The following is a 24904-nucleotide window of genomic DNA, read 5'->3' as shown; positions in this document are numbered from 1 at the left end:
GACGAGACCCTGGCCGGCCAGAAGTGTGTGTACACGCGGTTGCCTGGCGACGGTCTCGCGGCAACCAGACCTCCCGCGCGCTTTCGGGAAAACGCAGCGGCCCCTGGAGGGCAAAGGAAGAGAGAACCGGGTCCGGAAAGAAACGATGCTTCTGGGGACTCTTGTGCCCTCTTGTTCACTGGCACGGCTCTATGAGACAAGAATAGAGAGAAGGTTTCGGACAGAGAGCCAACAGATGGTAGAGCCAAAACGATAACAAATTCAGACTACACTCATTTTCCATTTCAACCACTTAATGGTGATAATGATCATTAACATGTGCCGGGCATCATTCTGAGCGTTTGAACCATAATCTCATTTAGTCATGGTAACAGCTTTACCACTCGGGGTATTATGAGTACTTCCATTTCACAGTTTAAGAAACCAAATTTTGATTTTGGAACCAATTACTGATTTTGGTCAGAGTAAACTGTACTGTCAGGGACCAGATGCCAGCCTTGTGACACCAAAAGCCTGTGCTCAAAATGAATAAGCTTCTACTGGCCATTCTCAAAACAACAAAGTTTATCAATCGAATCGAAATTGTGAAAATATCTGACAACCAGTTTAAGAATCAAGTACTTCCAAAAGATCCATTCTCTTCCCTCTATCTGTACCCTGAGGTAATTGTGGAAATGATGTCTGTGCCTAACAATTAGGATTACATTATATTATTCATATGTATTTCATCCTTATTCTAATTATCACTATGTTCTAAATTAATAAGCATTTCACTCAGCATTAATGCATACTAGCAGTTTGAAGTGTTAATTTTCGAAATACTTTTGCATTTTAAGCTGGGATTTTTTTTAATTTTTTAAAAAACTTATTTATTTTTGAGAGAGAGAATGGGGGAGGGGCAGAGAGAGAGGGAGATACCAAATCCAAAGCAGGCTCCAGGCTCTGAGCTGTCAGCACAGAGCCCAACGCCCTGCTTGAACTCACAGACCACAAGAACTCATGGACCACGGGATCATCATGTGAGCCAAAGTGGCCTCTGAGCCAAAGTTGGACTCTTAACCAACTCAGCCACTGAGGCACCCTTTTAAACAGAAGAGACCTGCCTCTGATGGGGAAACTACAGGCCTTAAGGAAAATATTTAGGACCAAAGGAAGTTCTTCTTTCCCTGAATATTATGGGCAACAGTAAGTCTACTATTTATTTACTTAAAGTATAAGTTTCTAACTAAAAGGGAACCTACTTGCTTTATACATTATGCAATACCAAAAATTATCTAAGAGAAGAACCAGAAATATTTGATGTCTTATAAAAATAGGTCTTTAATACTGGAAAGTGTTACTGGTTCTGTCACACATAAGAATAAATAAAGACAGTGACCCTAACACCCTGTGAGCCCAGTTTCCCACTTAAGATTAAGAAGCTTATTGGACCACAGGTTGATTTCTTTCAGGTCTGACCTAATTTCTTGCAGGCTCTGTGGGCCTGTGCTAATTTATGAGGCTGGCCTAATATGTCATGTGTACTGTACTCTAATATTCTTTGAAGGAAAATGATGATGATTTTGCTCTTCAAGACAGGTAATTATGACCCACGAACCTTCTCGGCAGGAAATGAGTTGCCCTGACACCTCACTGTAGGAGTTCAGTTCTCCAGTCAAAATCTAGAAATCATTCTCTGATTAAGATTCTATCTTGTCTCTAAGTGAGCAGTAAAAATGTTAAGACTTTAAAGAATTTAGGCCTAACGAAGTAATTCATTCTTGGAGCATTTACAAAAAGTATTCATAGATCTTTTATTTTAAAATATCAGCTTGGTAAATTCTTTCTCTTCTCATCTTTTCCTTGTTCTCACATAACAGACTTGTCTACTTCAGATCAAAAGCTGATGTAATTTACCACTGAGCACTACCTATTATATTCATGAAAGTGAAACCACGGGATAAAATTAAATTAGAATGGTCAGAGAGGAGCAAGGAAAAGAAAAATAAAACAGATCAAGTGGGCTTTTTCCCCTCTGATCTGTTTGCTCTCACAAACAACCTTACGAGCAGTGCAAGCACTTAAATTTCAAAGTCACTGGTAAAAGCAAATGTGACTTATTAAATTCAAATACTCAAATTATGTATCTTAGTCAGAGCCTTACATCTTAGTCATTTTCCTCCTTGCAAACACTAAGTTGACAATGCTTAACTTTCAGTAGTTTTTAAAAGCTTGTCGGAATATTTAAATGGCTGATGTACTCTGAATCATCATCACGCTAAGATGGAAGTTTCCATTTTGTTCAGTTTAAATTATATTCGAAGCATTTCTTAACATATTCGAGGTGTTATCTTTCTTGTAATGAGATGCATCTATTAGAATATCTTTTCTATTCCCTTGTCACTTCGCTTTATTCTTTCCACTCTAGTCAAAGAATGGAGCTCTGCAACTATTGTGTCTGGCAGGGCTAAATAATGTAAATAGCTTCCTTATAAATAATGTAAATTGCTGCTTCCTTATAATTAGTGTCTTTGTAGGCTGCAGGGATCCTTTTTGCTCATTCCAAAGTCTTTATCATCCAAAGTTACTGTTAAAGAAGGAATAAATAAGGTTAGTACTCTTTCTATTCCTAATTTAGCCGTTAATCATTTGGACCGTCCCAAATATGTACATGTATAATGGTCTTTAAAAAAAAAAAAAAGCACAAAGATCCCCTTTTCCCACCTCACCATCTAATATTTAAACTTTTTAAAAAACTTCTCCATCATTGCATTTAGTCAAATTCAACAATTTCTTTAGTGTGTCATACAATGCATAGGTTAACCCACACATTCCTTATAAGAAGCAGATGACACACAACTAATCATGGTGAAAAGGCATGCTCTAAAATGTGCTGTGATAAAGGTTTAAAACATGCTGTAGGAGTCCCAAGGTGAAGCTTGGAACTGGAGAAAGAACAGACGATTCCAGCGAAGGTGATATTTTAGCCCCTGGACTGTCACTGCTCCTTATTAACAGAAAGCCCCTTGCAACAGAGATTTGCCTATTTACTGTGATAACCCAGCATTCAAGCCTGGAGCCTGGCACAGAGTATGGCTTAATAAATCTTTGTTGGAATGAGTAAATGGGAAAAAAATGGAAGAAAATAAGATGGAGAATATTTAAAAGGATAACACTGATTGAGAGAAAAGCCTGAGTAAGGTACAAAGTTATAAACATACACCGCAAGTTAAATAGATCATCTATCTAATGTAGTGAATAGAGACTACAGTAGACCCAAGGACAAAGATGAAGCAGAAAGAGAAGTGTGATCAAATACAGTGGGTAGTTGGAAGGTGTGCTAAGAAATTTTGACTTAGTTCTGTGTTCAGTGGGAAGTCTTGATTAGAAAAACAGTATAATTAAAAACAGTAGGGATTAGGGGCACCTAAGTGGCTCAGTTGGCTAAGTGTCTGACTCTTGATTTCAGCTCAGGTCATGATCTCATGGTTGATGATTTTGAGCCCTGTGTCGGGCTCTGCACTGACAGCATGGAGCCTACTTGGGATTCTCTCTCTGCCTCTCCCCTGCTTCTTTCCTCCTCTCTCTCTACCAAAAATAAATAAGTAAGCATTAAAAAAAAAAAAGTAGGGATTAAAAGCCCAAATTCTAGAGCCAGAAAGCATAGTTTGAGTCCCATTTCTTCCAAGTTGCTGAATTTCACTATGCTGTGGTTTCCTCATCTGTAAGATGGGGTGAAATAATACTAGTTAACTCATAGTTTTTTTAGTATAGAATTGTATGAGTTAATATGTATAATATCCATAAAACAGTGCCTGGCACATAATAAGTGCTATAAAAATGTTTGCTAATATAATTACTCACTTGGGAACCATCAGAAATTCTTAAACAGAGAAGAATACAATCCAGTCTGTATTTTATGTATTTTAGAAGTGAAACTATTACCACAGACAGAAGATGGATGGGAGTAAAGAAGGTTATATCTGATCTCAGCTGCACAGATCATTGTAATGTTTATATTCCATCAACCATGAGACAGAAGTAGCCAAACTAAAACCACGGATAGACACTGAGGCAAAATCATTAGGAAACCAGCTTTTAATCAATACAGCAAAGGGAGAGTCATGGAGTAATATGTAATTTACATAATAATATATAATATAATATATATGTACTTTATGTAATATATATAAAATAGCTGTAAAAAGGTAGAATAAATTCTAACATGTATTTATTATTCTAACAGGTGATATATTTATGGTCTTGGAATAAAGCTTTTCTTAAAAAGTACAAAAGTAAGAGACAGAATGGAAAATACTGATGAACTTGAATACATTAAGATAAATTTTTAGAAGGGTGAAAGCACAACAAAAGTGGAAAAGCCACACCCTGGAAAAATATATTTGTAATGCATAACCTACTGTGTGAACAAAATATTGATAAATATCAACAGCAGGTTCAGATAAAGATCCTTCTTGGGGAGATTAAACAGGTTTCCTTATTACAGGCTACCAATGGAAGCCAGTGTAGTCAGGATATACAGCAAAGAAATCAGCAACATTATCCAGGACAGATGGGAATATCCATTTCCAAAATCTAAAATCTTCACCTGTGGTACCCAGTTCTGGATGGTAATATTCCTACATCTTCCAAGTCTTTGATGCTTGAACAAGTATCGTCAATTCTTCTGGATTGCAGTATTGCTTCCAATTTAACACTGGTGTAGACAGGTTCAGATACTTCTGCCTGGCCCTTCCACCCATAACAACTCGAATGTCACAGGCTAGGGCTCTGCTAAATACTTAATCTCTTCAAGGGTTGAGATCTGGAAACTAGATGAGGGCCCATAATTTTCCATTGTAGCAATTTATATCATATTTTTGCTTACTGTTTCTTGAATTTTCTGATTATACCTAGTAAGCAACGTTTTTGTTGCCTTCTCATTCAACTTGCCCCTGTGAAACCATGATCCATTAGCCAACACCAGATACCCTGTAGGTAAAGGCACTTTGGTTGTCACCCTGGCCTGCCTATCCATTATGGTAATGACCTCAGCAGCCTTTGTTAACTGCTACCACCTGGCCTTTGCCATTCTGGAATTGCATCATCCCCACTAATATTATGATGCTAGATTTCATGGCAGAACCCTCTATTTATTAACCCTGGCCTACAGAAGACAGAAACTATTAAGCTTCTCCAAAGATCCTGGTGCTCCCGTATCACTGCTTTCTTTACATCCTCAGTGAAGGGAATATTCCCTGACCATTCCAAGAACATAACCAGCTGCTGGGTTCCCAGGACATATAAAATAAATTCATTCTAACATTCCCACCTCTCTGAACTTTCTGTTCCTTTCTTCAATATTATGCCAAGGAAGTTCTGTCATCTTTACTTCATTTGATGTAGAACGATATCAGATCCACACTTTAAGAAGCCAACCTGTTGGGGTGCCTGGGTGGCTCAGTCCGTTGAGGGTCCGACTCTTGGTTTCAGCTCAGGTCATGATCTCATGGTTTGTGGGATCGAGCCCTGTGTAGAGCCCCACGTTGGGCTCCGTGCTGATGCTGGGGAGCCTGCTTAAGATTTTCTCTCTCCCTCTCTCTGTCCCTCCCCCATTCATACTCGCACTCTCTCTGTCACTGTCAAAAGAAATAAATAAACTTGAAAAAAACCATCCTGTTAAATTATTGGGATTCCTGAATTATGGCTAAGTACCCTCATATTAATGAATTCTACTCCATTCAGCTTTGTATTCTGTCCCCCTGGTCTAACATACTCAAGATACACTCCTATACACATTCACCAGTCCCAGCTAACATCTATTAGCCAGATCCTGAAATTCCTTTGGCATGTGGGCTATTTCTTCCCAGACCAGAGCTTGTACTTTCCTGCTCAGGCTATGCTGAAACCTGACTTTGTTTTTCAGCCAGGAGGTAATGAGGGTGTTGGGGCATATCTTGAAGAAAACAAGAATCATCTTGAAAGGCACCTGCTTCAGATTAGGTTATTGCGTGTTCCTCCAGGCAAGCAGAGACTGTTTTTCTGAGGCAAGTGGTTAGGGGCTATATCTGCCAGCCTGGAAAGCTCAGAGTAATCCAGGAGCTCAAAACTCTTACGCTTGTCTACCTAAATATCTTCATTTCAAGTCTCTGGGCCCCATTCTTTTCTTGGAATCTTTGCTGTATGATCAGACCCTTGGCCTGATTTTGAGCAAAGTTTACCTGCCATTGCCCTGAACTGTGATAAAGGCACTCTGACTTTCAGAGCATGACTTAAGTTGTCAAATAACTGCCCTAAGACTATAGACAGAGAAAGTGTGTGTGTGTGTGTGTGTGTGTGTGTAAAATTTTTTGCAAGACTTTTAATGCCTATAAAAGAAGCCACATCACAATCATTTTAATTAATATTGCCCCCATACTGACCAAACACGATAGCTATTTGATCTCCCAAAACCTTGTTGTATCTGCACCTCATCACAATTAAACTATGGGTGAAATCACCGCATGCCGAGGATTATTACCACACCACCTACCACTGCCATTGGCTCCCTATTGCTTTCAGACAGCGGGCAATTCAACTCTAAAATCCCATCCTAAGGAACCACTTTTTATAGCTCACTCCTTCTGTGTTAACCTGGCTTTCCTAGAAAACAGAGTTTGAGACAAAAGCTTAAGTGCTAGTACTTTATTTGGTAGTGCAATTCCCTGAGGCAAGAATGAAGGAAATGGGAAGTCAGACAGGGACTGTAATGATTAATTTTTCTGTGTCCACTTGACTGGGCTAAAGGATGCCCAGCCAGCTAGCAAAATATTATTTCTAGGTGTGTCTGTGAGGGTGCTTCTGGAAAATATTTGATAGAGTGAGTAAAGAAGATCATCTCCCCAATGTGGATGGGCAACCACTAGTCCACTGAGGGTCCAAATAAGACCAAAAAAAAAAAACAAAGAAAAAGAAAAAAGAAACAGAGAAAGGGTCAATTTGCTTTCTCTGCTGGAGCTGGGACATCCAAGTTCTCCTGCCTTGGACATCAGCACTCCTGGTTCTCAGTCCTTTGGAATTTAAATGACTGGCAACTCTGGTTCTCAGGCCTTTAGATTTGGACTAAATTACACGACTGGCTTCCCTGGCTCTCTCATTTACAGATGGCAGATCATGGAACATCCATAATCATGTGATTCCAATATACATCTTATTGGTCCTATTTCTCTGGAGAACCCTGATTAATACAAGTACTAAGATACTACTAAGGTACTAAGATATGTTACTGCTGTATAAATACCTGAAACTGTGGAAGTGGCCTTGTATCTGAGTTATGGGTAGAGGCTGGAAGACTTTCGAGGTGCATTCTAGAAAAAGTCTATATCACTGTGAATGGACTGTTAGGAGAAGTTCTAGTGAGCACTCAGAAAGAAAAGAGGAGAGCTGTAGAGAAAGTGTCAATCTTTTTAGGAAATACCTAAGTAGCCCTGAACAGAATTTTTGTAGAAATATGGATGGTAAAAGCCATTTGATGAGGCCTGAGATGGAAATGAGGAACATGTTATTGGACAGTGGAGGAATTGCCATCTTGTTATAAAGTGGCAAAGAACCTGGATGAATTGTCTTCATATTCTAATGTTTTGTGGAAGATAAAATTTGTGAATGATGAAATCAGATATTTAACTGAAGCTATTTCTAAGCAAAGTGTTGAAGGTGCAGCTTGGCTCCTCCTGACTGCTTGTAATAAAATGTGAGAAGAGAGAAATGACTTAAGGATGGAATTGTCAAGCAAAAAGGAAACAAAACTTAAAGATTTGGGAGATTCTCAGCCTGTTCATATTGAAAAAAAAATGAGAATTCTGTTTGAAAGGAGGACACTAAGAGTGCAGCCAAGTAACCATTTGATAAAATTAGTATGAACCAGCCATCTCAACAATAGCCAGGAGCTAGTGTCAAGACAATGAAAGAATGACCCCAAAGGCAATTCATAGACCATCAGGGCTGGCACTACTATCACAGACCCAGAAGGCAAGGGCCAGGGGCCAGAGTGGTACCCAGATCCCCATCACATCACAGGCTCTTTAAAAGCCTCAAGGGAAGCTCCAGTAGGCAAGCAGCAAACATTGGTGATATCTGTGACGCACCCTCTCTGCCAGCATGCAGAATGCACAGGTCCAAGACATATAGATGCCTCTACACAGATTTCAAAGAACGGAACTTCTGGAAGAGCCACAGTCCTGGGAACCCCAGCCCAGAAGAGATGCCAGCCCAGGGCAGAGAACCACCTTCGGAGAGTCACTGTGGGGCTGGACCATTGGACTGTTGGGCCGATGTTTCCTCCTTGGTGGGCTTGGTAGACAGACAATCAGACCAAAGAGGATTATTCTACAGGCTTAAGGTTTAATGTTTTCGGCCCCGTTAGGCTTCTGGACTTAACTAGGACCTGTCACTCCTATTTTATTACCTGTTTCTCCCTTTTGGAAACAAAATGTCTACCTTATGCCTTTCCCACCATTGTATTTTGAAGCATATTACATGTTTGGTTTCACAGGTTCAGAGCAAGAGAGGAATTTGCCTCGGGATGAATCTTACCTTTGGTTTCACTCATATCTGATTTAGATGATATTTAGATGAGACTTTACACATAGGCTTTGAAGTTGGTGCTGGAACAAGTTAAGATTTGGGGGGCTATTGGGAAGGAATGAATGTATTTTGCATATGATAAGGACATGAGTTGGGTGGGGGCAGGAATGGAATGCCATAGACTGAATGCTTGTGATCCCCCCACCCAAAAAAGTTTATATGTTAAATCCTAAAATCTAATGTGATGGTATTTGGAGGTGGCGACTTTGGCAATTGAGATCCTGAGAATGGAGCCTGCATGAATGGGATTCATGCCCTTATAAAGGAGAACCCAGAGAGCTCCCTCTAACCATCTGCTATGTGAAGACACAGCAAGAAGACCACTATCTATGAAGTAGGAAATGGACTCTCACCAGACACTGAATCTGCCAGTGATTTTATCATAGACTTCCAGGCTCTAGAACTGTGAGAACTAAAGTTATGCTGTTTAAGACATGCAATTTATGGTATTTTTGTTATAGCAGCCCAAAAAGACTAAGACGAGGACAGATGGAAAGGAAACACAATGCTGGCCAATGAATCATAAAGAAACACATAGCCAGTTGCTCAGCCATGTGGGCTATCTCCCAACAGGCTATATAAATTTTTATATTTCATATACTGGAATAGTCTATGAGAAGGAGAGGTAGAGAGAAAATGTACCTGTTCTTTTCTTCCTGTCTTCTGTACCCCACTGGTCAAGACTCATCTGTGTACTTCCAGGTTGAACCACCTGGCCCCATAAGCAGCTGCTGGGGATACTGAATCTCATACCTTGTGATACAGTGTGTCATCCTACTTCAAAAGTGGTAAAAGGAGCCAGAAACTTCAGATGGTAGCTTCAGGTGATGGCAACAGGCAGGCAGGCATGGAGTCGGTCACCACAGCAGCTGCTGGAAGACAGCAAGTGGTTGAGGACCCAGGTGAAGACAGAGAAATCCAAGGCAGCACATACAGTGTGTCCAAGACACAAATTCTCTTGAATGCCAATGCTAGCAACACCCTAAGGAAAGCAGAGGAGCAACATGGAAGGAGCCTGGATCCCCAACGCTGTGAAGTCACAGTACCAGTCCTGGACCATCCACACCCAGATTATTATGTGAGATGAAAATAAACTCCATCTTGTTTGAAGGACTGGTATTGAGGGTCTTTGTAGGAGTAGCCAAAACTATAATATACCATATGTCTCAGAAATTTCATGTCTTCATATCAACTTAGATAATCATGTACAGGATGTATAAAGATACACATACAGACATATACAGAATGTACAGCAGATATTCATTCATTAAATGCTTGTAATAGCAAAGCATTAAAAACAACATAAATGTGCATTATTAGAAGTAGATAAGCCATAATTTATCTATAATATTAAATACCAATCAACATCCTAAAAATATATAGTACATTTTGTACACTTTGACATGAAAATATATTTTACATTTTTTTATTTTTAAGAAAATATAGAATGATATGAACAGTATGCTAACATTTATCTCTAAGAAGGTACCATAAAATGATACTGTAACATTTGTATTTATATGTGTGTCTCTATATATTATGAGAAAGTGGGGAGAAAGAAGTTCTGAAAGAATACTCAATAAATGGTTCACAGTGGTTACATACGTGAAGGAACTGAAATGGAAATTAGGGAATCAAATGAGATTTTAGACTTGTCTGTCATGTTTTTACTTGTTTAACAAAGAAAGACCTTCCTGTATTATTTATGCAGCTAGAAGTTCATTTAAAAATGTAAAACTACAGAGGTGCCCGGGTGGCTCATTCAGTTAAGCCTCCGACTTTGGCTAAGGTAATGATCTCTCATGGCTGTGAGTATGAGCCCTGCATCAGGAGGCCTGCTTTGGATTCTGTGTCTCCTTCTCTCTCTACCCCTGCCCCACTCACACTCTGTGTCTATCTCTCAAAAATATATAAACATTGAAAAAATATGTTATGTAAAATTATGAATCGTTTATTATCCTAGAAAGATAGGATTACAAGAATCTCTGTTTTGTGTTCTTTTCTATACATTCCAACCTTTATACAGTGAATATGTATTATTTTCATTGTAAAAAACTAATACTTTTTAAACTAAAGCATGAAGATACATATTCACAATAACAGTACTACAAATTAAAAATAGAAATTCCATAATCCCTAACTAGACAGAATTTCCACTAAATGCATCATTTGGAGGGGGAAGTATCTAGAAGCCCATTCTTGGACTATGTACTGTTTTTCTTTTGAGAGAGAGAGAGAGTGCACTAGTGGGAGAGGGGCAGTGAGAGAGAGGAAGAGAGAGAGAATCCCAAGCAGGTTCCACACTGCCAGCGCAGAGCCTCATGCGGGGCTCAAACTCACAAACTGCAAGATCATGACTCAAGCCAAAGTTGGACGCTTAACCAACTGAGCCACCGAGGCACCCCTAGACTATATACTATTTGCTTCATATACTGAATCTCAGAAAAGGCAGATGTTTTTGATTCATTCATTCATTTCTAAGACTGAACTCTAAGACCGAACTCCAAGACTTAGGGTCCAAATGGACCATCTAAAAAGACATATTTTCCTTAACTCCATGTCCTACCTTTCCTATCTCTCTTTACTATTCCCCCCACCACCAACTTTCTTCATTAAACACAAATTCGAACACTAGGATTCCTAGCTTACTATGAGGCGGGAAGTAAAGGGGAATATGCAAAGATACATCGTGACCCCAAAAGCTGGCTCCCGTATGGAAAAGCTTAAGAAGAATGGAGATTGGAAGAGTACTGTGAGGAGGCCTTCCTTGGGATCAGGTATGTCCTGTAATACACTGTTCAAAGAAAAGCTGAAATTTTATCTGACTTTTTGGATTGGTCATAAAACCACAGACTAATGGTTTCCAAACCTTGTTACCATAATACAAGGTAAGAAATACAAAGAGCGTGATGATCATACTTTTAATTTTGTTCTTATCAGGAGGCTGAATTTTACATTCCTTTAGTTGTATCTGTTACCAGATTGACATAAAAACTCAACCCTGCAAGGTCCTAGAGCTTTTGGACTATTACATTTCTCCCTGCTTGAAAACTAGCCAATTCTTTTCGGAGTTCATATCTTCCTTGTAGTACCTTGGCAAATACAATCAGTAGCAACCAGCACATGCTTTTTGTTTCCAAACCCTTCACCTAAAACCCCAAGTTTATTCACTATATGCTATCAAGTTATTGCAAATAAGTTTTATCAGATATTCCATCATTACATAACATGAGTCTCCATCTTTATAGGCTCTAATCACAGTTTCTTTGCTGCCCACTCTTCAGTTCTGTAGCCAGGGCTACATATTTTAAGTTTTTATTGCAGCAATACCCCAATGCCAGTACAAAACACTACATTGGTCTCTTTAGACTAAGGTATGCTAAGGTAAAAAAACAATCGCACATCCCCATAGCATAGAAGAACAAAGTTTTATTCCTCATTCACATGTGTGAATACTGTGGATCAGCTGGGTCTCTGCTGCATGCACCAGCTCCACTTTGGGAATATGGCTGAAGGAACAAGCCATATCTGGAACACTGCAAGCCTCTGGTTAGAGGAGGAAAAATGGTGGAAGAACCATTAAATGGCTCTTAGATCTTCTTCTCTGAGATGGTACCAATTACTGCCAGTCACATTTCATTTTCTAAAACAACTCAGATGGTCAGGGTGCTACGTGGCTCAGTCAGTTAAGCATCTGAGTTCAGCTCAGGTCATGATATTGTGGTTCATGAGTTCAATCCCCACATCAGGCTCTCTGCTGACAGCTCAGAGCCTGGAGCCTGCTTTGGATTCTGTGTCTCCCTCTCTCTCTCCCCTCCCCTGCTTGCACTGTATCTCTCTCTCTCAAAAAAAATAAATAAATAAATGCACATTAAAAAAATTAAAAAATTAAACAACTCAGACGGTCAATATTGTTCTCAGTGGTGTAAAGAAGTATAATCCTTCTACAGAGATGAACAGGTAATATTTTGAACAATAATTCAATCTACAGGGGTACCTCAAGTTTAATGTAATACAAACTAAATACACATCTTTCTCCCAGTCTACTGCTCTCCTGGTTTCTCTCAGTAAATAACAGATAGTATTAGTGGAGGTCCAGAATTCTCATACTAGAAGAGGATTAGTGTGACAATTAGGTCACAAAAAAAATGAGCTAAATAACTAGTTTTGAAGCTGCATCTTCTAAGCAAGCACACAGTTTTCATATAGATTGTATGGTCATTTAAGTTGGCTTGATGGAGTTGGTTGAAATTATGAATTGACTAAAGTCCCCACGATTTGCCCAGTTGATCCTTTTACTGGATATTACCATTGTAGTTACCCAAACAAAAAACAATGATATCTTTGAGTCTTCAAGCCTCCTTCCAGTCCCAATTTCCTTCAGTCCCGATTTCTAGACCTGCACTGTCCGGTATGGCAGTCACTAACTGCATGTAGCTTTTGAGCACTTAAAGGCAGCTAGTCTGAATTGAGATGTGCTATAAATGTAAAATACACAACAGATTTCAAAGACTTCATAAAGAGAGAACATAAAATATGTCATTTTTATATTGGTGGCATTTTGAAATTTCAATATTTTAAAATATTGGATTAAATCAAGTATATTATTAAAATTAATTTGACTTGTGTCTTTTGAAACTTTTTTAATGTGACTGCTAGGCAGTTGAAAATTACATATATGGCTCTCATTTGTGGCTTGCATTGTATTGCTATTAGACGACACTACTCTAAGTTGTCTTTTCCTCTTCATCTCCACATTTCCAGCCCTAGCTGAGGCCTTCATCTTCTTTCAGTGAGGTCTCTTTGAAAGCCTCCTAACTAGTCTTTCTATCTCCAATATGGCCTCTCTCCAACTGAGTCTTCCAAGTGGCCAGAAAGATCTTTTAAAACATAAATCCAATCTGCTAACTCAAACAGCTTGATATTATTATTCCATGGGTCTCCATGGATTTTAATTCTGTAGCTCCATATATAAAGCCTTTCCTGATGACCCACACCCCTGGTTTTAAGTGAGTCAGTTTCCAGATCCTCCACTTTCCTATTTTCCACATATTTATATGCCTTCAAAGGCACCTACAGACAAAGTTCTCTCCCCTCTTCCCCTTTCACCATTGTTCTTATCTTCTTGACAAAAGAAAGGTATCTAGAATCTTACCATGAGGCACTGATGGTACAATTAAACAATTGTTTAATTTAAGCAAGGCACCATGACCACATCCCTACTCATTATTGGACTTACTGCCAATGCAATATTCACAACATGTATTTTTAAATATGCAAGAAATATAGAATTTTTGGAAATTATTTTATGGAATAAACAAGAAAATTAGAAGACCACTAATTAGCCCATTTTTCATGATACCGTACTCAGATCCCCAGCAGCACCAGCACCCCTCCCCAATACACCACACACACACACACACGCACACACATACCTTCCTAGCTCCAATACAATACACACTTTCCTAGCTTTACTCAAGGCTCAGCTTATCCAGCCATTATCAGCTTTGGGGCTCCTCAGAACATTCTCCTTTACTCTCTTCCCCCAACTAATTACTCACTACAACTCCTGCTTACTTGATGGCATCATAAGAAAAGGTTACTTTTCAGTTTTGCTATATGGGAGCTTCATCTAATTTTCTTCTATTACATGAGCTTTGACTTGCATTGCATTTTATAAAATAACCTCGAAGGAAGATGCAAGCATTTTTTTCTGTGCAATTTTTATTATCATTATAGTAGTCTTTACCAAGACCTCTTTGCTTTCATTAGTTAAAAAGGTTGTTTTTTCCTCCCCAATTTGCTTCATTATTTTTAAGTGTTGCTAAAAGAATAGTTACAAGCAGTTATTACTTGGGTGTCTTATTTTTTTTTAATGTTTTTTTTTTGAGAAAGAGCGAACATGAGTTGAGGAGGGGCGGTGGGGGGGGACAGAGGATCTAAAGCCAGCTCTGTGCTGACAGCAGAGAGCCCGATTGGGGGCTGGAACTCACAAACTGTGAGATTATTTTTTAAACAAAAAATACCAAAGTTTAATTATTGAACTCATATAAGAAGTAAACATGTATGCATATCTTGTACTGTTTAGATTGACAGCTGCTGCATGTTACTGATTCCTTCGTTGTGGTTGCCATAGTGTTGTCACCAAATTCACTGTCAAGGTCACTGTGTGAATGGTTTTAAGGAGTATAGCAGAGTAATTAGGGACATGGGCTTCAGAGTCAGACTGCCTGGCTTTACGACCTGTTAGCTGTGTGACCTTGGAAAATGCATTTCACCTCTCTATGCTCTGTGCACCAGCTTCCTCATCTGTAAAATGGAGTAATAGGAATAACAACTGCCTCATATGGTTGTTGTAAGAATTAAATGAATTAAAACTAGTGAAATGCCTACAGTGTAAGCCATTGGATTTTTGGATAATAATGCAGAAAAGCAACTGGTAAGGGGACAAGTTCACTTTTTCAAGAGACTTGTTTGTAGAACTCTGCAAAATTACTAGAGAAATCTTAGATTTTTGTTTAACCACTGAAGTACGTTTTCAATTTTCATCTCAATAACAAACCCTCTTAACAGGATCATGACTGAAATGCTAAAATCAGCAGGTTCCCTGTCAACAAAAGTTCCATTTTTTCCCAGTTCCTCGCCGCATATGAATTTTTTTCATCTAAGTTTTACACTCATCCACACACACACACACACACACACACACACACAGGCACATAGACAAAAGGAAGTGAGATTCTGTTGATGTTACTTACACTTAAGTATGGCAAAATGTTTCAAAGCCCCAAAATTCAAAACATCTTTTCCCCAAATATCTTCAAGTAACTTAATTTCTTAGAACGCAGCTGGCAAACTTTTTCTGTTAAGGCGAGATAGTTAATATTTAAGGCTTTTCAGGTCATAGATCTCTGTTGCCACTACTTAATTCTGCCATTGTAGCCTCAAAGCAGACATAGATAACAGTGAATAAATGAGTATGGTTGTATTCCAATAAAACTTTATATACAACAAAGGACAGTGGGCCAGATATAGTCTGCAGGTCATAGTTTGCCAATTCCGTCTTAGATGTTACTCCATATTTACCTTGTGACTTTGATTATCTCTAGTATACAGCAACATACCCACGGTGAGAGAAGAAACTCAGTTTGGAAAGCAATAAGCTACAAAAAATGGCATATGAAGTAGTATACAGGTAAATATAAAGTAGAAGAAAAACAGATGAGAGGCATCTGCAGGTAAGAAATAGATGATACTTCAATTCCCCAAGGTTATAGTTCAGCAGGAAAAACAGATTAAAACAGCATGAGTTGTATTTTCTGCCTCAGTATACTTACCTGTATAAATACATACTATATATGTATATAATGTATAAATACAAATATATACATATTTTATGTGTATATGTGTCAGCTCTCAACCAGTCAGAGACACACACATCATGGGTGCAATTCATAAAACTCTGTGCCCCAAATAGCATCATCAGCTCATTTAAACAATACATTCTGATTCCCAGGACTCATCAGTGAATTCCTCATTATCTTCCCTAGAATTCCTCTTTACATATGTCCGTATTTCAGGATAAACAGAAACTACGTGTGTTGCAAGAATGTTTTCCCAACATCTTCAGTCCCGTTGATCTGATTCTACTTCGAAAGCTAACATACTTTCAAGTTAATCGGTTATATATGAAACTCTAACTCCTTAATTATAATTCCATTAAACCATAAGAATCGATCACAGTGGGCCTAAATCAAGGTTGTGGCTGAATGAACTGTAAAGTGAAGCTATAATCAGTGAAGAATTAATAGAATTTGATAGTGAGGCTAGGGTTGGGTTTTGGGTTTTTGGGTTTTGTTTTGATTTGCTCTGGTTTTGTTGGTGTGTTGATTGTGTATCCCAGGTACTTAGAACAGTGCCTGATACTTAGCAGTCACTCTACAAACACTTGTTGAATGAATGAATGAGTGAATGAATGAATGAACAGACACATAGAGCAGGGAAATTTGAGCTACAGAATATTATACAAGCAGTGAAATGCATGTCATTTTCTAATCATTTGGTGCCTTCAACACCTCTTCACAACACCTTGAAAAAAGTCTGTAAATTTCAAACCACCTCTTTGCAAATTGATTTAATGTCACTAAGCTCCACACATTTACAGCCCACGCTTTTTCAGTTGCTAAGTGCACTGGATTGTCACAGTATGTTCCAGGGGCTCCAGATTTCTCTCTCTCAAATGCAAAAGATGTGCTTCTCATTGGAAGCAAAATCCTTGTCTTTCAAATACAATATTCTCTAAAGAGAAGAAACAGTACTCTTAGATTTCTATCAGTTCATATTAAAACTGCTGTCCCAAAGCAAGGGAAAGCTTATGAGCTCCAAAATTCAATAATATTATGTTACAACTTGGAACTCAAAGAAGATTTATAGATTAGTTTTGCATTAATAGCTTCACTTCATTAGGAATAAAAATCATGACATGCTACTGAAAAAATTTATTCCTGATATGCATTGGTAGCTACTATTGAGGAGATGTATTACAAGAGACTAACTTTTCTAAGTTAATCATATAAACAAAATTTAGGTAAAAGTTTAATACTATGATGAAAAAAGGGGGTAAAAGGCTACATCAAGAAATAAGGAAGAACATTTAAATTTAATACTGTGTGTATATATATATATATATATATATACACACACACACATAAGTTTAAGAAGTATTTATTGAATGAGAATACAATAACAAAGTAGGGAGCAATTGGATATAAAATACAATCTGTAGATCTGAAGAGTTTAGAGACTCATAGGAAAGGTTAGTCATTAATTCAGCAAGTTTTGTTTTAATTTTTTTAAGTTTTTATGTATTTGAGAGGGGGGGTAATGAGCGGGAGATGGGCAGAAAGAGAGAAGGACAGAGGATCTGAAGCAGGCCCTGTGCTGACAGCAGAGAGCCGGATGCAGGGCTAGAACTCACGAACCGTGAGATCATGACCTGAGCCAAAGTCAGACACTTAATCGACTGAACCACCCAGGCACCCCCATTAAACAAGTTTTTATCAGGGTGCTTCTCTGGGTAGTAAATCTGAATGGTTGCACTGTAGCTTTGGATCACTTCAACATATGTCATCAAATTTAAACTTTTACTTTAAGATTTTATTCTGTTATAAGGAATACACGTGTTGTTGTTAAGATTAAATTATAGAAACAAAAAGTGACTTTCCGTAACTACCACCACTAGGTGGGGTAACCACTATTACATTATAGGGTATCTTTTTCTTGAAATAAGCATTTACAAATACAAATGCCTCTTTTAAAAACAAAAATGGTATCATACAATGCACAGGGTCAGTATAGCATACTGCTTGAGAGCATAGGCTTTAAGCAATATCACCTCAATTCAAATCCCAGCTCTACCACTAAGTTAACTTTCACAAGTTACTATAGATCTTAATACCAAAATTTTCTAATCTTTAAAATGGAAACAATATTAGTACATATGCCATACTATTATTACCAAAGTGAATACTCATAATCACTTAAGACAGAGCCTGGACGAACCCAACCAATGTTAGTTATTATTACGCAATTTGTGCTTTTATTCAAGATTATATTGTGGACCTCCTTCCTCTCTTTCATTTTTTTTTTTTTTTGGAAGGAGCAAACAGTACCATGGTACAGATTTATTGTAATCCATGTCATACATTCTTGTTATTATATGTACAGATTGCTCCAAGGTACTCACAAAGAATGCTGCAAATGATATCTTCGTGCCTGTACTTAATACTTCCAAAGAATAAATGCCTTGAAAAAAAGTGGATGGATCAGAAGGGATAAATATTTTAAGGTGTATTTGAGATATTTCTGAGTTTCCTTCCAAAATATGGCAACTTATGTTCGCACCATAACATACGAAGGTGATCTTTTCTCTATGTGGAGTGTGTGTGTGTGTGTGTGTGTGTGTGTGTGTGTGTGTGTGTGTTTCATATTTGGGCTTTTAATAACCCAGATTTGTTTTGTGTTTCATGTTTTAATAACCCAGATTTTTTTGTATGATACAAGGTAGAAATCTAACTTTATTTTTGTTGAGTAGACAATTGTTCCATTACCATTTACTGGGTAGTGTATCCATTCCCAATTTATTTGAGATGACATTCTTATTACATACTTAATCTCCATATGTACATCGTTCAGTTTCTATTCGCAATTTTTTTCTATTGAAAAAATTGTCTTGGGGCCCCTGGATGGCTCAAACACCTAGCTCTTGATTTCAGCTCAGGTCATGATTTCATGGTTGGTGGGATCAAACCCCATATCAGGCTCTGTGCTGGCAGCACTGAACCTGCTTGAGATTCTCTCTCTCTCTCCCTCTCTCTCTCTGTCCCCACCCTGCACTTGTGCTCTCTCTCTCTCTCCCTGTCTCAAAATAAATATATAAACTTAAAAAAAAAAACACTTGTCTTTCTCTGACAGTATCATATTACTTCAGTTGTTACTATAATGTAGTATATATCAGTATCTGTTAACTTTATGTTCTTTTTAAAACTTATTCTTGTACTCTTACTGTTGCAGATTATGCTAGAGATAGCCAGATGACCACTAAAAACTCATGGTTTCCTTTCATAACGTAGCACTGTTGCTGGAGAGAAGCTTCAGCAGCTTCAGCACATGTAGGCAGGGCCCTGTGACTAATTTTCACCAATGGAATGTGAGCAAATACAATGAATGTCATTTTTAGGTCAAAGTGATGGGGAAGCAGGTATGCCTTCTTCATGGTCGTTGTCCCTATCCAAGGACTCCAGGACCTAGTAGGAGGCCAGAACCATAGAATGAAAGATGCCTGTCTTCCAGAATGATCTTAGGGAAGTCAGCCTGACCAGGAACTCCTGCACTGACTGAGAGTAACAAATAAACCATTTATTGTAATAAGCCAGTAAGGTTTAGGGTTTTTCTATTACCTCAGCTAATATACACATGATGGATTATAAATAGCATTTTTTAAAAATTCAATTAAGATTTTAATTGGGAGCACATTTTATTTATAGATTAAGTTAAAGAGAATTGACAACTCAATATCGACTTTTCACATCTAGGAGAAATCACATCTTTGCATTTATTCCAGGCTTCTTTTGTAGCCTTCAATAAAGCTTTGTTGTTTTCTTTATGCAGATCCTAAATATTTCTTAGTAAGTTTATTTCTATATATTTTTATATTTTTGTTGTAGTGTGGCTGCAATCTTTTTCCACTACATTTTTTGTTTGACTATTGCTTGTACATAAACAGAATGCTTGCTTTTATAGGATTATCTTTTATCATCGTTTATCACACAGAATCTTGTTTGTGTCATTGGCTCATTGGTTTCATTTCTTGCATTATTTCTAGCAAACAGTTTTACCTCTTCCTTCCCTACATTGGCACTTTTTTTTTTTTTTTTTTTTGCACATTAGCTAAGTCCTTGGAAATAATATTGAAAAATAGCAGTGATAGCTGTTTTGCCTGATTTTCCTTTTAAATAAAACTCTTTAGTAGTTATCCATTAAATATAATGTTTCATAGTGATTTGATAAATGCCCTTTATCAAGTTATAGAAATCTCCATCAATTATTACCTTTAAAAAGGGTATTTTTGTTGTTGTTGCTATTGGTAAGTCAGATGGATCTTAAATTTTATCCAAATGCCTTTCCTCTCGCTGTTTAATTTATTGTTTTCTTTAATACAACATATCATATTAATATATTTCCTAAATATTAAAACACATTTTAATTTTATGTAACTCCTTCTTGGCCATTGTGTATACCCTTAATGTGTTCAGCTATTTATGTAATATCTTTGTGCACACTTTCTTTTTTTTTTTTAAGTTTATTTATTTATTTTGAGAGAGAGAGAGGGAACAGGAGAGGGGCAGAGAGAGAGAGGGGGAGAGAGAGAATTCCAAGCAGGCTCTGTGCTGTCAGCACAGAGACTGACACAGGCTCGATCTCACCAACCATGAGATCATGACCTGAGCCCAAATCAAAAGTCAGACACTTAACTGACTGAGCCACCCAGGCGCCCCTCCGTGTGCACACTTTTATATCAGAGATTGGCTAATAGGAGTGTGTCTGTATGTGTGTGTGCGTGTGTGTGTGTGTGTACAAACTTTGCCTAGTTTTCTCATCAGGAATATTCTACCCCATAGAGCAAAGTTCAAAAATCTCATTTTTTTCTATGTTCTATAAAGTTAAGTATGATATCTCTTTTCTGAATATTTGAAAAACTCACTTGTCAAATCAACTGAGGGGAACGTCTTTTGGTGACGAAAGATTCTTGCTCATTTTCCACTTTTTTGTACAATTATTGAACTACGCAAGTTTCTTTACCTCTTCTTGAATTTTTAAAATATTTTTACTTCCCTATAAAACTATATATTTCATTTTTCCAAAGCTTTTTTTCTAAATTTGTACATAATGTTCTCTTTTAATTTTTTAAAGTTTCTTCCACCTCTGCAGCCTTGTCTGTCTCCTTTTACATTTTCAATACTGCTTATCTGAATCTTCTCTTTTTCATATTGGATAGGCTAAGGCTTGTCCATTTGAATTGGTTGTTTCAAAAAATAGGCTTTTATTCCACAAGTCTAAAAAGTATGAAAACACTATAGGAAAAATTGTGTATTTATTTTTTTTCTCAGTCAGATTAAAATTTTTATACATTGCTTCAAATTTAGTGGTGTTTCACCTGAAAAGGTATCAGGAGGCTAAAAAGCGTATTGAACACATTGGTTGAAGCTTATCCTATCTGCATGTTTAGCCTAGATGCCTGACTGCTTGGGCATTCTATATATTTAAGTTTGTGGATCACTTTATTCCAATCTTCCAAGTTCTTACTTGTTTTTGGTCTTCTTTATCAGTTTCTGAGACAGATTTTAAAGTTTCCTATGATTATAGTTTCTTCAAAGTCTCCTTGTCTAATAGTTTCTAACAGTTTCTGTTTCATAGATTTTTAACACTATATTGTTGAGATGATACTGTTCTTCCTTACTGCATCTTTTTAATGGATTTTATTTTTATCAATATACAATTTTTTTTTGTTTCATGGACACTTTTTGCATTCAGAGGAGCCATGTTGAAATGTTACCCCAACATTTTCCAGTGGATTGGTCTAGGATACGTACTTTACCGACTGGGCCAACAATTTCCTCCTGAAAACCATTCCTTAGGATTGTGAGACTTACCAGAGGTGGAAGCTGTAACGTGGAAAGCATGGATAGCATGAGCATTGCCAACAGCTGAGTAAAAGAAACTGAAATGCAAAGAGCTGAGTATAGCAGATACCCAGAGAGACACGTAGATATCAGGCTGGGAGATGGCCTCTTGGATACAGTGTGAGACTGAAGCCCAACTATATTTTTTTCTTGAGGCTCTGTGAGCTATACTCATTTCCTCATGACAAATTCCCCTTTGGCTTAAACTTAAATTCCCCTTGGACTTAAAGTTCATTCATTCCACAATTATTTATGGAGTACATAGTATGTGCTAAGTACTGTAATCAGCGCTAAAGATATAGCAGAGAACAAAACCAAGTCCTTACCATCATGGAGTGTGCATTCTAGATGGGATACATAAGAAGCCAGCAATAAAGATAAGTGAGGGAAACGCTATCCAGATAAATGGTCAGGGAAGCCCTGTCTGAAAGAAGGGAGAGTAAAGCAGGTGGATATCTGAGGAATGAGCATTTCAGTAAGAAGGAAGAGCAAGGGAGAAGGCCCTGAGCCATTCAAGGTATTGTTTTTTAAATGTTTATTTATTTATTTTGAGAGAGAGTGAACATGAGTGGGAGAGGGCCAGAGGGAGAGAGAAAGAGAGAGAGAGAGAGAGAAAGAGAGAGAATCCCAAGTAACTCTGCCCTGTCAGCACAGAGCCCCACACAGGGCTCAGTCCCATGAACTGTAAGATGATGACCTGAGCTGAAATCAAGAGTCCAACACTTAACTGACTGAGCCACCCAGGCACCCCGCATTCTTTTTTAGCATTTTCAAGGAATGGCCAGAATATCAGCATGGCTGGAACTGACTGGGTGTGGGAAGATGGAAGGAAAGAGCCTTGAAGTGGTAGCCAGGGGCGAAGCTCCTGCAGGGGCTTATAAGCCTTGATAAGGAGGGTAGAGTCACGATCTGATTACGTGCGAATGGATTACTTTGGCTACTGAGGAGGAAATAATAGACTGTAGATGGGCAAGAGCAGAAGCAGGGGGGATGCCAGTTGGAGGCTCTTGCTGTACCAAGAGCCACTTGAGTCTAAAGTGAAACTGATGGAGGTTTGTGGCTGGGTAGAAGTTGGATGGAGTCTGTGGCTGGATTCTGGATACATTTTAAAGGTAAAGGATCCATTGATGGGAATTTGAAGTGGGAGAGAACAGCAGAAGTTAGTGACTTCAAGGGATTTGGTCCAGGCAAAACTGATTACCAGTTTGCAGTAATGCTGGTGTTCCAGTTTACCTTGCTCTAGCTAGGTTCTAAAATATCATTATGTGTCTTTGTTAAGTGACAAGTTTTTCAGCCTTTTTGAAAAATATGAATTGTTTATGGTTTCAGACCTATCTATAATCAATGACATATGTTTCGCTATTCAACTTTTCAGCCACATCCATTCTGTTATTCAGCCCAGCTTTTGAGCTACTGAGCTGTTGGTTATGTTGTTTTGTTTTGTGGGGGAGGAGAGGATTGCCAGGTGTTCTGTATTTATAGCACATGTCTTCTATTTAATGATTTTTGTCCCATGTCCTATGTTAGTCCAACACGCTATGTGTTGTTTATTTGCATTTGCCCCCCCCCCCCCAATAAATTATAAACAATGGCAGTTAGAGCTTTTTTTTTTTTTTTCCAAAACAGTAATCAGCACTTAAATCACTTACAGGACAACATATCTCCACAAGATCTACACAGTCTTTTACGATCTTTCGTGAATATTTTGCTGGAAGAAGACCAAAAGGGGAACTGAGCCTTAAAAGTACTTTTGTTTTCATATTCAAGAAAGGAAAAGACTTTTCTTTGGTCAAAGACCCAAATTGTGATTCAGCAACCACCGTTAACACCGTTACCACCGTTAACACTGGAACCACCGTTAACACACATGCTCTGAACAGCAGCTAACAACAGCCTCACTGTATCTGAACGTTAGCGAATCAAAGACAACGCCCGGCTTCTAGAATCCAGCCAATCTGTGTGATGAAAACCACCGTTCTTAAAGCCAGCCAATCAATGACAGCTCTGCCCATTGAGGCAACAGCCAATCAGCAAATGCCTCAAAGTCAGCCTGTCACCAGCTGCCTGAAAATCAGGCAATCCCTAAACACTACACCTCTAAAAGCCCACCAAAGCCGGAAGACCAGACTTCCCAAAACCTCATATAAGATCAGATTCGGCTTTGTTGGGGGAGACTGTGCCTTACAAGCACAGCTCTCTCCCTTGCAAGCAAACCAGAGTTTCACTTTTTTTGCATTAGATATAGAGTTCGATTTATCATTGGTCCGTTAATCCTCAACTTTTTCAACAGTCCAACCTCTGTTTATACGAGCTGGGCTTGTGAGTGACAAACACACGGCCACCTCTGTGAGATTATCAAATTCAGTCTTTTCAATGCTGGCAGTGGTTGCCATTACCTTTTTGTGTGTGTGTGTGTGTGTATTTGAACCCAAAATGTCAATCCCCAACTGTAAATTGTGTGATGAATTTTCTGATCAGTGGATTTTTACTAAATAAGGAAAAAGTCATTTTGAAGCTCTCAGTGTACAATTGTTTACTTAATATCAGAAATGGTGGAAAGTCGGATATAAACCAATAGTATGTAACAGCTAAGCACACCAGATACAGCGTTTACTCAACTAGTACCAAAGAAAGTGATAAAATAACAACAAAAATAACAACGTTTTAGTAAGCGAAAATCGGATGCAGAAGATTAAATAATCACAGAAGCAGTTATAATGGCCTTCCACACCATAGATCACCATGTCTTTCAGCTCAAATGATCCGGCTGAATGACCTCATTGCTTAAAAGAACTTGTTTAATGTATTTGTTAGAAAAAAAAAAAGATTTATTAAATAGGTACTCCTTTAAGTGTAAAGGTTATTCATAAAAAGAATAACACTATGGACAGAAAAAGAAATTACAGCTTGAAATGGATAATTATAACAGCACTTGGCCATGACAATGTCAGAATTCTATTGTTACATATGGATGTTACTAAATACTCTTCCAGTATGGCAACTAGTAGAATCATTACACATAGTGTTGTAGTACAGGGAAGAAAAATTGCTGACAATACTCT

The 24904-nt window shown here is 38.0% G+C and overlaps 1 long non-coding RNA gene across 1 annotated transcript; it reads left to right on the top strand.

Moving 5' to 3' along the window:
• Window positions 1–180: 180 nt before the first annotated feature.
• On the top strand, window positions 181–23629 carry LOC123386691. Its single transcript, XR_006600985.1, has 3 exons — window positions 181–1185; window positions 15711–18518; window positions 23494–23629. It is a non-coding gene; the product is annotated as an uncharacterized LOC123386691 (long non-coding RNA).
• Window positions 23630–24904: the final 1275 nt, after the last annotated feature.

Source organism: Felis catus, chromosome B4 (genome assembly GCF_018350175.1).
Source record: "Felis catus isolate Fca126 chromosome B4, F.catus_Fca126_mat1.0, whole genome shotgun sequence".
NCBI classification, from domain to species: Eukaryota; Metazoa; Chordata; class Mammalia; order Carnivora; family Felidae; genus Felis; species Felis catus.
This window is presented reverse-complemented; position numbering and strand designations above follow the sequence as displayed.